At 38.2% G+C, this 16,798-nt stretch overlaps 1 protein-coding gene and 1 pseudogene across 1 annotated transcript in view; both read left to right on the forward strand.

The window, feature by feature from the left end:
- The window catches only part of TSEN2 (tRNA splicing endonuclease subunit 2), a 67,945-nt gene extending 60,422 nt beyond the window's left edge, over nt 1-7,523 (forward strand). The window contains exon 13 of the transcript XR_012380958.1: nt 7,305-7,523. The gene's annotated coding sequence lies outside the window, so the exon portion shown is untranslated. The remainder of the gene's footprint in view (nt 1-7,304) is intronic.
- On the forward strand, nt 7,351-9,701 carry LOC112833886 (large ribosomal subunit protein uL4-like; annotated as a pseudogene).
- Nucleotides 9,702-16,798: the final 7,097 nt, after the last annotated feature.

Raw genomic sequence — 16,798 nt, forward strand, 5'->3', positions numbered from 1 at the left:
GTGGGTATCATGGCGGGTATAGTCGCTTCAGAAAAGTGTTTCACAGCATGCCTTTAAATAAATTACACTATGCTGAGATGCAGAAAAGTGCATATTAAGTATTAATAATATCAAAATGATCATCAGACTCACAGAACTAGAGAAAACCCTTAGAAATCCTCTCAAGCATCTTCTCTTCTTACAGTGAAGGCAGACAGGCTGTAGCTAGATGCCCAGCTCAGGTGACCAAGGTTTGAGGTTGAGATTGTTCATTATTAATATAAACCATGCAGCTATTGTTTGATTATTTGAGTGACCCAAGTTATTTTTTTTTAATTTTTTAGAATTTTTTAAAAGATTTTATTTATTCTTCTGAGAGAGAGAGACCATGAGAGAGAGCACGAGTGGGGAGGAGAGGGAGAAGCAGGCTCCCAGCTGAGCAGGACCCTGGACTCATAACCTGAGCCAAAGGCATCATATACTCATCTTCTTGACACCAGTACCAAGAGGAATTTTTAATCTTACGAAAAGGAACTGAGGCATCATGCCTTGATAAACGTTTTTAATACACTAGCATTCTCCTTTTCAAAAACACAGGCATCAAAAACTAGGGGCACCTGGCTGGCTCAGTCGGTAGAGCACGAGACCCTTGATCTCGGGGTTGTGAGTTTGAGCCCCACACTGGGTGTACAGATTACTTAAAAATAAATTTAAAAACTCTTAAAAACACAGGCATCTTAAATACTTTTTTACCTTATTTTGTTTCTAAAAACCTTCTTATGGTAAAGATAAAACAGATACAGATGATAACACAAAACAAATGTATAGTTTAATGAATTATTTTACTGGGAACCCCTTGTAACTATCACTCAAGTCCAGAACTAGAACTTTTCCAGCCATCTCAGAGGCCCCTGTCGTTCCATCCCCACCCCCGGCTTCTTCCAAAAGTGACCCCCACCCCCACTTTTATAGTAATCACTCCTTGTGCTTCATTTTGGATTCATCATCCAAGTGTGCATCCATAGATACTATGGTTGAGTCTTAGCCATTTAAACATTTTTGTTCTGTATTTTAAGTTTTGGTTCCTTTTCCTTCCTCTGATTTTTCTTATCATGTATCTGTGAAGCATCCAAATCATTGGACCTGTAGCGTCTCCCACAGTCTGTTGCCGACTGCTTACTCAAGGTTCAGTTCAACACACTGCTGGGCCCTCTGTACAGCCTTCAAAGTTCCAGCTGGTTCCAGAGACTGGATCAGACTTAGGTCCTATGCTCTTGGCAAGACCATGGGTGTTCTCTCATCAGAAGCACATCTAGTCTGGTCTTCACTCTTTTTTTATGTTAGTCCCCATTATTCTCAGTGCTTAGAGATCCACTCATTCACTGGCAGTGGTACAGTGATGATAATCTAAGTCCATCATGTTGTTTTCATACATTGGTTGGAATAATAGTATGAGGAGACACTTCCCCTGAGCTATTACTTACACAGTGGTGCAGGCATACTGGAAGGATTGGATATGTGCCTGATTCTTTATGCACCTTTCAAGATAATGAGGACATCTCTGACATACTCAGAAAGTGCCCAGTTGGTTTCATATCTGTTTTACTCTAATGTCACTTAATGAACTCCTAGATGTGAACATATTAGCTGGATTTCAACCCAGTGTGGTTTTTATTCTTGTCAAAGCTCAGATTGTCCCATTTTGGCTTCTTCAGTTGGCTCCTGAGTCCTTTTCACATGAACCTACTAGTCACTGTTGATTTCCTTATTATCTAGTCTGTCAAGATGTTCCAGGTTCATCTGAGACCTTTCCCAAACCCAGACCTGGAATCAGCCATTTCTCCAAGAAGCCCTGATTTCCTTTTTTCAGTGGGAAATGGTATTTCAAGAGTACAGTCTGCCCACTAAGGACGTTTATTGGTTATTTCTCCACCTTTTCAGTAAGCAGAGCAGGGTAAAAAAAAAAGTGCACACTTGCATGCCCACACATGAAGATAAAATACTTCATGAGTTCATATGGCTATTTCTAATTCAAATTCAGGACTACAGGGTTTTTATGTATGGTCTTCTACATTACATTTGCATCTTTTTTCTTCCACACTGAAAATTTTCGTTTTCAAGGATACAGGGGATTATGGAATTAGAATGTTCCATAATTAGTCATTTGCTTAATCCTACTTTACACATGCAATAGTCTCAGGGTAAGAATAGTAATACCCTGCCTCCAATTATGATTACTAAATAGAGTTAAACATTGTTTTTGCATGTACTCTCCTCACCTTCTTTATTTAAAGGGTTGTTCTAGATCTTCATTGGCAGAGCATCTACCATTGTAAATAATAACCCCTTCAATCCTCACTGAGGCTTAGCATTACACACAAACTTATATTTAATGGTCACTACTTGTCTTTCCCTCACTCTCTAGTAATTATGGTTGTCTGAAGTTCATCCTCTAGAAAATTCCTTAGGGCTTATAGGAAGAATATTCCCTGAGTTGTTGCATGTTGATAACAAATTCTCTCTGTTCTTTATACTTGGAAGGTCAGTTTTGCTGGATGTAAAATCCTTGGCTGCTGTTTTCTTTAATGGGTCATTCCATTTTCTTCTGGCATAAAGAATTGCTGTCCAGAAGCCTGATGACAAACTAATATTCTTTCTCTCATAAGTCATGTATTCTTTTTTTTTTTAAAGATTTTATTTATTTACTTGAGAGAGAGAGAGAGATGGAGGGAGAGCGCACAAGTAGGGGGGAGGGCAGAAAGAGGGAGAAGCAGCAGGGAGCCTGATGCGGGGCTGGATCCCAGGACCCCAAGACGATGAACTGAACCAAAAGCAGACACCCAACTGACTGAGCCACCCAAGCGCCCCCCATGTGTTCTTTTTTGCCAATATGGCCAGATGATTTGTTTCTTTCTTCTTTTTTAAGATTCTATTTATTTGAGAGAGTGAGAGAGAAAGAGAGTACAAATGGGGGAGGGGCAGAGGGAGAGGCAGAAGCAGACTCTCCACTGAACAGGGAGCCTGATGTGGGGCTCGATCCCAGGACCCTGAGATCATGACCTGAGCCAAAGCCAGAGACACTTAACCTACTGAGCCACCCAGGTGCCCCAATTTTTTCTTTCTTTTTAAGATCAATACTTTTATTACAGTATGTCTTGATGTTGGTTATTTGACATTGATATACTCAGGTTTGTGATGTGTGCTTTGAATATGTAGTTTCACAACATTTTTATTTCAGGAAATTTTTCATAAATTGTAATTTTGAGTATTTTTTCTATTTTCTTTGTTCTGGCTTTCTTCAAGAAATTCTGTTATCTATGTGTTGGATCCTTTGCCTAGCTTTGGTATTTCTCACTTCTTCTAAAAATGGAGATAAAATATACACATCATAAAACACCTATTTAAAGTGTACAGTTCAGTGATTTGCATCTAATCTAAGTTTAGAACGTTTGCATCACCCCCCAAAATAAAGCTCCTACCTATTTGCAGTCATTCTCTATCCCTCACTCCCCACAGCTCCTGGCAATCATTAGTCTGCTTTCTGTCTATGGATCTGTCTATCTGGACATTTCATATAAATGGAATCGTACAATATGTGGTCTTTTGTATCTGACTTCTTTTACTTAGCATCAAATTTTCAAAGTTCATCCGTGGTGTAGCATATATCAGTTTTTTATAATAGTACATTGTACGTGTAGACTACATTTTTTTAAAGGATTTTATTTATTTTTAGAGAGAGTGGAAGAGAGCGTGAGTGGGGTGTGGGGCAGAGGGAGAGGAGAGAATCCTAAGCAGACTCCCGACTGAGTGCAGAGCCCAAGGTGGGGCTCAATCCCACAATCCTGAGATCATGATCTGAGCTGAAATCAAAAGTCAGACTCTCAACTAACTGAGCCACCCAGGGGCCCCTGTGTAGACCACATTTTATATATCCATTCATCAGTTGTTGGGTTGTTTGGGTTGTTTCTACTTTTTGGCTATTATGAATAATGCTGCTATAAACAAATTTCATATTCATGTACAAGTTTTTATGTGGATATATGTTTTTAGTTACCTTGATTATATACATAGGAGGGATTTCTGGTTCACATAGTAATTCTCTGTTTAACATTTTGAGAAACTACCAAGCTTTTTTTCAAAGTGGCTGCATCATTTTGCATTCCCACCAGCAATTTATGAGGGTCCCAATTTCTCCACATCACCAACACTTGTTATTGTCTGTATTTCTTATTTTCATCATCTTAGTGTTTTTCAAGTGGTACCTTTTCAGCTAATGACTAATGATGACTAATGATGTTGAACATCATTTCACGCGCCTGTTGGCCATTTGTAGGTCTTTAGAGTAAGGTTTATGCAAATCCTGTGCCCATTTTTTAAATTGCATTTTTGTCTTTTTATTTTTGAGTTGTAAGAGTTCTTTATATATCCTGGATATACATCCTACATATTTTAAATACTGTCTTTTGGGGGCACCTGGGTGGCTCTCTCTATATAATAAACAAATAAAATCTTTGAAAAAAATAAAAGAGTAAAATACTGTCTTTTCATTTTCCTGATGGTGTTACTTGAAAAAAACTTTTGTTGTTAAAGTAGAATTTATCTGTTTTTCTTCTTTTTTTGCTTATGCCTTTGGTGTCCCATCTAAAATTTCACTGCCTAATCCAAGGTCATGAAGATTTATGCCTTTGTTTTCTTTTAAGTTTTATAGTGTTAGCTCTTACATTTAGGTCCCTGGTGATCCTTTTTGAGTTAATTTTTGTTTATTTGAGAGAGAGAGGGAGAGCATGAGTGGGGGGAGGGGCAGAGGGAGAAGCAGACTCCCCCCTGAGCAGGAAGCCTGATGCAGGGCTCAGTCCCAGGACCCTGAGATCATGACCTGAGCTGAAGACAGACACCCAACCAACTGAGCCACCCCAGTGCCCCAAATTTGAATTAATTTTTATATATGGTCTAACTTATTCTCTTGCATATGGATATCCAGTTGTTCCTGCACTATTTGGTGAAAATAATATTCTTTCACTGTTTAACTGATTTGGCACCCTTTCCAAAAATTAATTGAAAAGCAACATGCAGAATGTGAGAAAGTATTTGCAAATCATATATCTATAACAGGTTAATATCCAGAGTATATAAAGAACTCCTACAACTCAATAGTAAACAAAAACAAACAAAAAAACCCACCAAACAATCCAATTTAAAAACAGGCAGAACTGAATAGATATTTTTCCAAAGAAGACATGCCAACAGGTACATGATAAGGTGCTTAACATCACTAATCATCAGGGAAATGCAAATCAAAACCACAATGAGATATCACTTCACACCTGTTAGAGTGGCTGTCATCAAAAAGACAAGAGATGATTGTTGACAAAGATGTAGAGAAAAGAGAATCCTTGTGTAAGTTGGTGCAGCCACTATGAAAAACAGTATGGAGGTTCCTCCAAAAATTAAAAATACAGCTACCATATGATCAAGGAGTCCCACTTTCTGGGTCTATAGCTAAAGGAAATGAAAACAGGATATCAAAGTATTATTTTCTGCCTGGGTGGCTCATTTGGTTAAGCATCTGCCTTCGGCTCAGGTCATGATCCCAGGGTCCTGGGATCGAGCCCTACATCAGGCTCCCTGCAGGGAGCCTGCTTCTCCCTCTCCCTCTGTCCTCCTCCCCCTGACACCCCGCTGGTGTGTTCTCTCTCTCACACACTCTGCTTTCTCTCAAATAAATAAATAAAATCTTAAAAAAAAAAAAAAGTATTGGTCACCTAGGTGGCTCAGTCGGTTAAGCATCTGCCTTTGGCTCAGGTCATGATCCCAGGGTCCTGGGATCAAGCCCCACGTCGGGCTCCCTGCTCAGTGGGGAGTCTGCTTCTCCTTCTCACTCTCCCTCTGTACTCTCTCTCTCTCTCAAATAAATAAAATCTTTTTTTAAAAATTAAAAAATAAATAAAAAAAGTGTTACCTTCACTGCCATGTTAATTGCAGCATTATTTACTATAGCCAAGTTATAGAAACATCTTAAGTGTCAATCAACAGATAAATGGATATAGAAAATGTGGTATATAGATATACAATGGAATATTATTCAGCCCTGAGAAAGAGAAAGAAGGACATCTTGCCATTTGTAACAACATGGATGGAGCTTGAAGGCATTATGCTAAGTGAAATAAACCAGACAGAAAAAGACAAATACTGCATGTTATCACTTATATGTGAAATCTAAAAAAAAAGGTCAAACTCATAGAAACAAAGAGTAGAGAAAGTAGTTGTGGTTGCAGTGAGGAGGATGGATGGGGGAGATAGGGAGAGGTTAGTAAAAGGATACAAACTTTCAGCTATAAGATGAACAAGGTCTGAGGATGTAATGTAAAACATGGTGATTATACATTGTTATCAACAATGTATGATATACCTGATATTTCCTAACAGAATAGAACTAAAATGTTCTCACACACAGACACAAAAGGTAAAAATGTGTGGTGAGGTGACAGATGTGTTAAATAGAGGATAGAAACCCTTTCACAATGTATACATATATCAAATTACCATGATGTACACTTTAAATACCTTACACTTTTGTCAATCATACATCAATAAAGCAGGGGGGAAAAAACACAAAAATTAACTGACCACAATGTGAGGGTTTATTTCTGGACTCTCAAATCTATTTCATTAATCTCTGTGTCTATCTGTATGCCAGTACCACAGTCTTTAATAATGTAGCTTTCTAGTAAGTTTTTAAAATTGGGATGTGAATCCTCCAAATTTATTTTTCTTTTTCAAGAGCTTGTTTGGGTCCCTTGCATTTCCATATAAATGTTATGGTCAACTTCTCAATTCATGCAAAGAAGCTAGTGGGAAATTTGATGGGATTGCATTGAATTTGTACCATCAACTGGGGAGTACTACAGTCTTAACAAGTGTAGATCTTCCAATTAGTTTATTTATTCAGGTCTTCTTTAATTTCTTTTGATGATTTTTTTTCCTTTTCAGTGTCCAAATGTCACACTCCTTCGTTAAGTTTTTTCCTATTATTTTATTCCTATTTTTCCTATTATCCATTATTTTCAATGTTACTATAAATTGGAACTATTTTCTTAATTTCTTCTTCAGGTTATTCATTGCTAGTGTACAGAAATACAATTGATTTTTGTGTATTTATCTTGTTTCCTGCAACCTTGCTGAACTAATTTCTTTAATGTTTTTTGTGGATTCCTTAAGATTTCCTATATACAAGATCGTATCATCTGCAAATAAGTATACAAGATCATCTCATCTTCCTTTCCAATGAAAAACTTTTATTTCTTTTTCTTGCCTACTTGCTGTAGCTGGAAACTCTAGTACAGTGTTGAATAGAAGTGACAAGAGTGGCTCTCTCCTCTCCCCGTGATGGCGTGTGCTCGTCCATTGATATCTGTGTACTCCGAAAAGGGGGAATCATCTGGCAAAAATGTTACTTTGCCTGCTGTGTTCAAGGCTCCCATTCGACCTGATATCGTGAACTTTGTTCACACCAACTTGTGCAAAACAACAGACAGCCGTATGCTGTCAGTGAATTGGCAAGTCATCAAACCCATGCTGAGTCTTGGGGTACTGGCAGAGCTGTGGCTCGAATTCCCAGAGTTCGAGGCAGAGGGACTCACCATTCTGGCCAGGGTGCTTTTGGAAATATGTGTTGTGGGGGCCGCATGTTTGCACCAACCAAAACCTGGCGCCATTGGCATCGCAGAGTGAACACAAACACAGAAGCGATATGCCATCTGTTCTGCCCTAGCTGCCTCAGCCTTACCAGCACTGGTCATGTCTAAAGGTCATCGTATTGAGGAAGTTCCTGAACTTCCTTTGGTGGTTGAAGATAAAGTTGAAGGCTACAAGAAGACCAAGGAGGGGCACCTGGGTGGCTCAGTTGGTTAAGCAACTGCTTTCGGCGCAGGTCATGATCTCAGGGTCCTGGGATCGAGCCCCGCATCTGGCTCCCTGCTCGGCGGGAAGCCTGCTTTTCCCTCTCCCACTCCCCCTGCTTGTGTTCCCTCTCTCGCTGTCTCTCTCTGTCAAATAAATAAATAAAATATTTAAAAAAAAAAAAAAAAGAAGACCAAGGAGGCTGTTTTGCTTCTTAAGAAACTTAAAGCCTGGAATGATATCAAAAAGGTCTATGCCTCCCAGCAAATGAAAGCTGGCAAGGGCAAAATGAGAAACCATCATCCTATCCAGCGCAGGGGACCCTGCATCATCTACAGTGAAGACAACAGTATCATCAAGGCCTTCAGAAACATCCCTGGAATTACTTTACTTAATGTAAGCAAACTGAACATTTTGCAACTTGCTCCTGGTGGGCATGTGGGACATTTCTGCATTTGGACTGAAAGTGCTTTCCGCAAGTTAGACGATCTGTACGGCACTTGGCATAAGGCTGCCTCCCTCAAGAGTAACTACAACCTTCCCATGCATAAGATGCTTAATACAGACCTTACCAGAATCTTGAAAAGTCCAGAGATCCAAAGAGCCCCTGACACCACGCAAGAAGATTCATCACAGAGTCCTAAAGAAGAATTCACTGAAGAACCTGAGAATCACGTTGAAGCTAAACCCATATGCAAAGACCATGCATCGGAATACCATTCTTCGCCAGGCTGAGAATCACAAACTCCAAATGGATAAGGCAGGAGCAGGCTTAGAAGCCAAATCAGATGAGAAGGGGGTTCCAGGCAAGAAGCCTGTGGTAGGGAAGAAAGGAAAGAAGGCTGTTGGTGTAAAGAAGCAGAAGAAACCTGTGGTGGGAAAAAAGGCTGCATCTACCAAGAAACCAGCAGCTGACAAGAAGCCTGAGGAAAAGAAACCCACTGCAGAGAAGCCTACTGCCTAAAAACTTAGGTTAATTCTATAAAAGTCAAATCATTTTGGACAGCTAATTTTGAATAAAGATCTGATCAAAGCCAGTGAGAAAAAAAAAAGTGACAAGAGTGAACATCCTTACCCTGTTCCTGATCTTAGAAGGAAAACTTCCAGTCTTTAACCATTAAGTCCAATATTAACTGTGCGTTTCTGGTAGATGATCTTACCATGTTGAGGAAGTTCCCTTCTTTTCCTAGTTTTTTGAGTGTTTTTGTCATAGAAAGGTATTGGATTTTTTTCAAATGCTCTTCCCACATCTATTGAAATGACCATATGATTTTTTCTTACTCTATTTACCTGATGAATTACATCGATATATTTATTTTTTTTAAGATTTTATTTATTTGACAGAGCACAAGCAGGGGGAGTGGCAAGCAGAGGGAGAGGGAGAAGCAGGCTCCCTGTGGAGCAGGCAGCCCAACACAGGGCTTGATCCCAGCACCCTGGGATTATGACCTGGGCCGAAGGCAGACACTTAACCTACTGAGCCACCCAGGCGCCCCTACACTGATAGATTTTTGTATGTTGAACCAATCTTGCATTCCTGGGATAAGTCCCACATAGTCATGGTGTATAATCCTTTTTATATGCTGCTGGATTTGGTTTGCTAGTATTTTGCTGAGGATTTTTATGTTTTCATTATTAAAGTATATTGATCTATAGTTTTCTTTGGTTTGGTACCAAGGTAGTACTGGCCTCAAAGAATGAGTTGGGAAGTGTTTCTTCTTCTGGTTTTGTTGTTGTTGTTTGTTTGTTTTGTTTTGTTTGCAAGAATTTGTAAAAAATTAGTGGTAATTCTTATTTAAATGTTCAGTAAAGGGGCGCCTGGGTGGCTCAGTCAGTTAAGCATCTGTCTCCTCTTTCACTCTCACTCTCTCTCAAACAAATAAAGAAATGTTCAGTAAAATTCAACAGTGAAGCTATCGGGTCTGGGCTTTTCTTTGGGGGAAGTTTTTTGATTACTAATTCAATCTCTTTACTTGTTAAAGGTCTATTCATATTTTCTTTTTTTTTTTTAGTGTTAGTCTTTCACATTTATCTTATTTTATTTAAGAGAGAGAGAAAGCACTTATGAGCAGTGGGAGAAGGGAGAGGGAGAGAATCCAATACATAGGGCTCAATCTCATGACCCTGAGATCACAGCCTGAGACAAAATCAAGAGCCAGATGCTTAAATGACTGAGCCACCTGGGTGCCCCTTTCTATTTCTTCTTGAATCGGTTTCACTAGTTTGTGTCTCTCTAGAAATTTGTCCATTTCATCTAAGTCTAATTTGTTGGCATACAAATGCTCATAATATTAGCTTGTAACTTATTTTTGTAAGGTTGGTAGTAATATCCCCTTTTTCATGCCTGATGTTAATAATTTGAGTCTTTTCCATTTTTTTCTTTGGCATTCTAACTAGTTTGTCAATTTTGTTGATTTTTTTCAAAGAACCAACTTTTTGTTTTATTGATTTTCACTATTGTGTCTTTATACTCTATTTCATTTCTTTATGCACAGACCTTTATTATTTTCTTACTTCTACATATTTTATGTTTACTTTCCTCTTCTAATGTCTTACAGTAGAAGATTACGTTATTGACTTAAGATATTTCTTTTTTTTTAAGTTTTTATTTAAATTCCAGGTAGTTAACATAATGTGCAATGTTAATTTCAGGTATACAGTATAGTGATTCAACACTTCCATACATCACCAGTGCTTATCACAAGTGCACTCCTTAATCCCCATCACTTATTTAAATCATCTTCTCACCCACCTCCCTTCTAATAACCATCAGTTTGTTTTCTGCAATTAAGAGTCTCTTTCAATAAATAAAATCTTCCAAAAAAAAAAAAAGTCTCTTTCTTGGTTTCTCTCTTTCTCCCCTTTGCTCATCTCATTTGTCTTGTCACTTGTCCCAGCTTCTGTATTGTGCCATTCCCTTCCCCATCCTTTGTTGTTCCACACAGGAGGGAAATCATATGGTATTTGTCTTTCTCTGACTTATTTCGCATATCATAATACTGTCTAGCTCCATCCACCTCATTGCAAATGGCAAGATTTCATTCCTTTTTATGGCTGAGTAATATTCCATTGTATATATATACCACATCTTCTTTACCATTCATCAATCAATGGCCCCTTGGGCTGTTTCCATAATTAGGCTATTGGAGATAATGCTGCTATAAACATCAGTGTGCACATATCCCTCTGAATTAGTATTTTTGTGTTCTTTGGGTAAATACCTAGTAGTGCAATTGCTGGATGGTAGGGTAGTTCTATTTTTAACTTTTTGAGGAATGTCCATACTGTTTTCTAGAGTGGCTGCACCAGTTTGCATTCCCACTAACAGTGCAAGAGGGTTCCCCTTTCTCTGCATCCTCACCAACACCTGTTGTTCCTTGTGTTGTTGATTTTAGCCATTCTCACAGTGGGGAGGTAATATTTCATTGTAGTTTTGATTTGCATTTCCCTGATGATAACTGATGTTGAGCATCTTTTCGTGTTTTATTTTTTATTTTTAACAGAGGCCTTTGCAGCTATAAATTTCCCTCTAAGCACTGCTTTTAATGTATGCTCTATGTTTTGGTATGTTGTATTTTTATTTTTATTCATCCCAAAATATTTTCTAATTTCCCATGTAATTTCTTATTTGAACCACTGGTTATTTCTGGAGTGTGTTGTTCAGTTTCCATGTATCTATGAATTTTCCAAATTTTCTTTTATAATTGATTTGTAGTTTTATTTCATGTTCATCTGAGAAAATATTTTGTATGATTTCAATCCTTTCACATTTATTGAGACTTGTTTTATAGACTAATATATGGCCTATCCTGGAGATTGTTCCATGTGCAGTTCAAAAGAATGTCTATTCTGTTTTTATTGGGTTGGAAGTTCTATAGATATTCGTTAGGTCTAGTTGGTTTATAGCATTGTTCCTATATTCTGTTTATCTTTTATATAGTTTTTCTATCCATTATTGAAGATGGAACATTGAAGTCTTCAAATATTGTGATCTATTTTTCCCTCCATTCTGTGAGTTTTTGCTGCTTCTGTTTTGGGTGCAAATATACCTCTAATTGTTATATTAATGGATTGACATTTTTATCATTCTAAAAGCTTTGTTTTTAGTAAAAAATTTTGTCATACATCTATTTTATCTGGTATTAGTTCTAGCCACTCCATTTCTCTTTTGGTAACTGTTTGTATCGTATATCTTCACCATCCTTTTACTTCCCGTGTATTTGTATTTCCTACAAAAAGGAAGTAGGTTTCTTGTAAACAGCATGCAGTCAGATCATAGTTATCTTTTATTCTGCCAACTCCTGCCTTTTAATTAAAGACTAATCCATTTACATTTAATGTAGTTACTGATGAGATAAGATTTATGTTTGTTGTTTGTGTTCAATATGTCTTATGTCTTTTTTTGTTCCTCTTTTCCTCCATTACTGCTATCTTTTGTGTGGAATATATGCTTTTTCTAAAGTACCATTTTATTTCCCTTGTTATTTCTTTTACTGTATATTTTGAAATTTATTTTCTCAGTGGTTTCCATAGAAATTATAATTTTTTTAAAGATTTTACTTATTTATTTGACAGAGAGAGCAAGAGCAGGAACACAAACAGGGAGAGTGGGAGAGGGAGAAGCAGGCTTCCCGCCAAGCAGGAAGCCCGATGCGGGGCTCAATCCCAGGACCCTGGGATCATGACCTGAGCCAAAGGCAGACACTTAACGCCTGAGCCACCCAGGCACTCCTGGAAATTACAATTAACAAATTAAAACAATATAGTTCAGGTTAATGCCAGTTTAATTTCAGTAGCATACAAAAACGTTGCTTCTATATTGTGCCATTCCCTTCCCCATCCTTTGTTGTCATACAAGTTATATCTTTATATATGTGTGCCCATCAACACAGGTTTTTTAATTCCTTTTTTGTTTTATCATAATGTTTATTTATTTTTAATTATTATTAACATATAATGTATTATTTTTTTCAGATTCTTTGGTCTTACACAATACACAGTGCTCACCACCACATATACCCTCCCCAATGTCTATCACCCAGCCACCCCATCCCTCCCACCTTCCTCCACTCCAGCAATCCTCAGTTTGTTTCCTGAGATTAAGAGTCTCTTATGGTTATATGTCTCCCTCTCTGGTTTCATCTTGTTTCATTTTTTTCTCCCTTCCCCTATGATCCTCTACCTTGTTTTTCAAATTCCACATATCACTGAGATGATATGATAATTATCTTTCTCTGATTGACTTATTTTGCTTAGCATAATACCCTCTAGTTCCATCCATATCATTGCAAATGCAAGATCTCATTTTTGATGGTTGCATAATATTCCATTGTATATATATATATATACCACATCTTCTTTATCCATTCATCTGTCGATGGACATCTTGGCTCTTTTCTTTGGCCATTGTGGACATTGTTGCTATAAATATTGGGGTGCAGGTGCCCTTCCAAGTCACTACATTTGTATCTTTGGGGTAAATGCCCAGTAGTGCAATTGCTGGGTCATGGGGTAACTCTATTTTCAAATTTTTGAGGAACCTCCATGCGGTTTTCCAGAGTGGCTGCACCAGCTTACATTCCCCACCAACAGTGTAGGAGGGTTCCCCTTTCTCCGCATCCTCGCCAATATCTGTTGTTTCCTGACTTGTTAATTATAGCCATTCTGACCGGTGTGAGGTGGTATCTCATTGTGGTTTTGATTTGGATTTCCCTGATGCCGAGTGATGTTGAGCACTTTTTCATGTGTCTGTTGGCCATTTGGATGTCTTCCACAGAAATGTCTCTTCATGTCTTCTTCCCATTTCTTGATTAGATTATTTGTTCCTTGGTGTTGAGTTTGATAAGTTGTTTATAGATTTTGGATACAAGCCCTTTATCTGATATGTTATTTGCAAATATCTTCTCCCATTCTGCCGGTTGTCTTTTGTTTTTTTTTTTTTTGACTGTTTCCTTTGCTGTGCTATCTTGATGAAATCCCAATAGTTTGTCCACAATAGCCAAACTGTGGAAAGAGCCAAGATGTCCATCGACAGATGAATGGATAAAGAAGATGTGGTATATATACACAATGGAATATTATGCAGCCATCAAAAGGAATGAGATCGGGCGCCTGGGTGGCTCAGTTGGTTAAGCGACTGCCTTCGGCTCAGGTCATGATCCTGGAGTCCCGGGATCGAGTCCCGCATCGGGCTTCCTGCTCAGCAGGGAGTCTGCTTCTCCCTCTGACCCTCTTCCCTCTCATGCTTTCTATCTCTCATTCTCTCTCTCTCTCTCAAATAAATAAAATCTTTAAAAAAAAAAAAAGGAATGAGATCTTGCCATTTGCAATGATGTGGATGGAACTGGAGGGTGTTATGCTTAGTGAAATAAATCAATCAGAGAAAGACATGTATCATATGACGTCACTGATATGAGGAATTCTTAATCTCAGGAAACAAACTGAGTGTTCCTGGAGTGGTTGGGGGTGGGAGGGATGGGGTGGCTGGGTGATAGACATTGGGGAGGGTATGTGCTACGGTGAGCGCTGTGAATTGTGCAAGACTGTTGAATCACAGATCTGTACTTCTGAAACAAATAACGCAACATATTTTAAGAAAAAAGAAAAAGAAGAAGATAACAGGAGAGGAAGAATGAAGAGGAGTAAGTCAGAGGGGGAGACGAACCATGAGAGACGATGGACTCTGAAAAACAAACTGAGGGTTCTAGAGGGGAGGAGGGTAGGGGGATGGGTTAGCCTGGTGATGGGTATTAAAGAGGGCACATTCTGCATGGAGCACTGGGTGTTATGCACAAACAATGAATCATGGAACACTACATCAAAAACTAATGATGTAATATATGGTGATTAACATAACAATAAAAAATTAAAAAAAAAAAAGGAATCCCAATAGTTCATTTTTGCCCTTGCTTCCCTTGACTTTGGCAATGTGTCTAGGAAGAAGTTGCTGCAGCTGAGGTCAAAGAGGTTGCTGCCTGTGTTCTCCTCTAGGATTTTGATGGATTCCTGTCTCACATTTAGGTCTTTCATCCATTTTGAGTCTATTTTTTGTGTATGGTGTAAGGAAATGGTCCAGTTTCATTCTTCTGCATGTGGCTGTCCAATTTTCCCAACACCATTTGTTGAAGAGACTTTTTTCCATTGGATATTCTTTCCTGCTTTGTCGAAGATTATTTGACCATAGAGTTGATGGTCCATATCTGAGTTCTCTATTCTGTTCTATTGATCTGTGTGTCTGTTTTTGTGCCAGTACCATACTATCTTGATGATTACAGCTTTGTAATACAGCATGAAGTCCGGAATTGTGATGCCACCAGCTTTGGTTTTCTTTTTCAACATTCTTCTGGCTATTTGGGATCTTTTGTGGTTCCATACAAATTTTAGGACTGTTTGTTCCATTTCTGTGAAAAAAGTTGATGGTATTTTTATAGGGATTGCATTGAATGTGTAGATTGCTCTAGGTAGCATAAATATTTTAACTATTTATTCTTCCAATCCATGAGCATGGAAGGTTTTTCCCTTTCTTTGTGTCTTCCTCAATTTCTTTCATGAGTATTCTATAGTTTTCTGAGTACAGATTCTTTGCCTCTTTGGTTAGATTTATTTCTAGGTATCTTATGGTTTTGTGTGCAATTGTAAATGGGATCAATTCCTTGATTTCTCTTTCTTCTGTCTCATTGTTGGTGTATAGAAATGCAACTGATTTCTGTGTATTGATTTTATATCCTGCTACCTTACTGAATTCCTGTATGAGTTCTAGCAGTTTTGGGGTGGAGTCTTTTGGGTTTTCCACATAAAGTATCATATCATCTGCAAAGAGTGAGAGTTTGACTTCTTCTTTGCCAATTTGGATGCCTTTATTTCTTTTTGTTGTCTGATTGCCGAGGCTAGGACTTCTAGTACTGTGTTGAACAGCAGTGGTGATAGTGGACCTCCCTGCCGTGTTCCTGGCCTTAGGGGCAAAGCTCTCAGTTTTTCCCCATTGAGAATGGTATTCACTATGGGTTTTTCATAGATGGCTTTTATGATATTGAGGTATGTTCCCTCTATCCCTACACTCTGAAGAGTTTTAATCAAGAAAGGATGCTGTACTTTGTCAAATGCTTTTTCTGCATCTATTGAGAGTATCATATGGTTCTTGTCCTTTCTTTTATTAATGTAGTGTATCACATTGATTGATTTGTGGATGTTGAACCAAACTTGCAGCCCAGGAATAAATCCCACTTGGTCGTGATGAATAATCCTTTTAATGTACTGTTGGATCCTATTGGCTAGTATCTTGGTGAGAATTTTTGCATCCATGTTCATCAGGGATATTGGTCTGTAATTCTCCTTTTTGGTGGGGTCTTTGTCTGGTTTTGGGATCAAGGTAATGCTGGCCTCATAAAATGAGTTTGGAAGTTTTCCTTCCACTTCTATTTTTTGGAACAGTTTCAGGAGAATAGGTATTAATTCTTCTTTAAATGTTTGGTAGAATTCCCCTAGGAAGCCATCTGGCCCTGGGCTCTTGTTTGTTAGGAGATTTTTGATTACTGCTTCAATTTCTTACTGGTTATGGGTCTGTTCAGGTTTTCTATTTCTTCCTGGTTCAGTTTTGGTAGTTTATACGTCTCTAGGAATGCATCCACTTCTTCCAGATTGTCTAATTTGTTGGCATATAGTTGCTCCTAATATGTTCTTATAATTGTTTGTATTTCTTTGGTGTTGGTTGTGATCTCTCCTCTTTCATTCATGATTTTATTTATGGGTCCTTTCTCTTTTCTTTTTGAGAAGTCTGGCCAGGGGTTTATCAATCTTGTTAATTCTTTCAAAGAACCAGCTCCTAGTTTTGTTGATCTGTTCTACTGTTCTTTTGGTTTCTATTTCATTGATTTCTGCTCTGATCTTTATTATTTCTCTTCTTCTGCTGGGTTTAGGCTTT

The sequence above is a fragment of the Callorhinus ursinus genome, unplaced genomic scaffold, assembly GCF_003265705.2.
Source record: "Callorhinus ursinus isolate GAN/ISIS: 27379988/994484 unplaced genomic scaffold, GSC_fseal_2.0 scaffold15, whole genome shotgun sequence".
NCBI classification, from domain to species: Eukaryota; Metazoa; Chordata; class Mammalia; order Carnivora; family Otariidae; genus Callorhinus; species Callorhinus ursinus.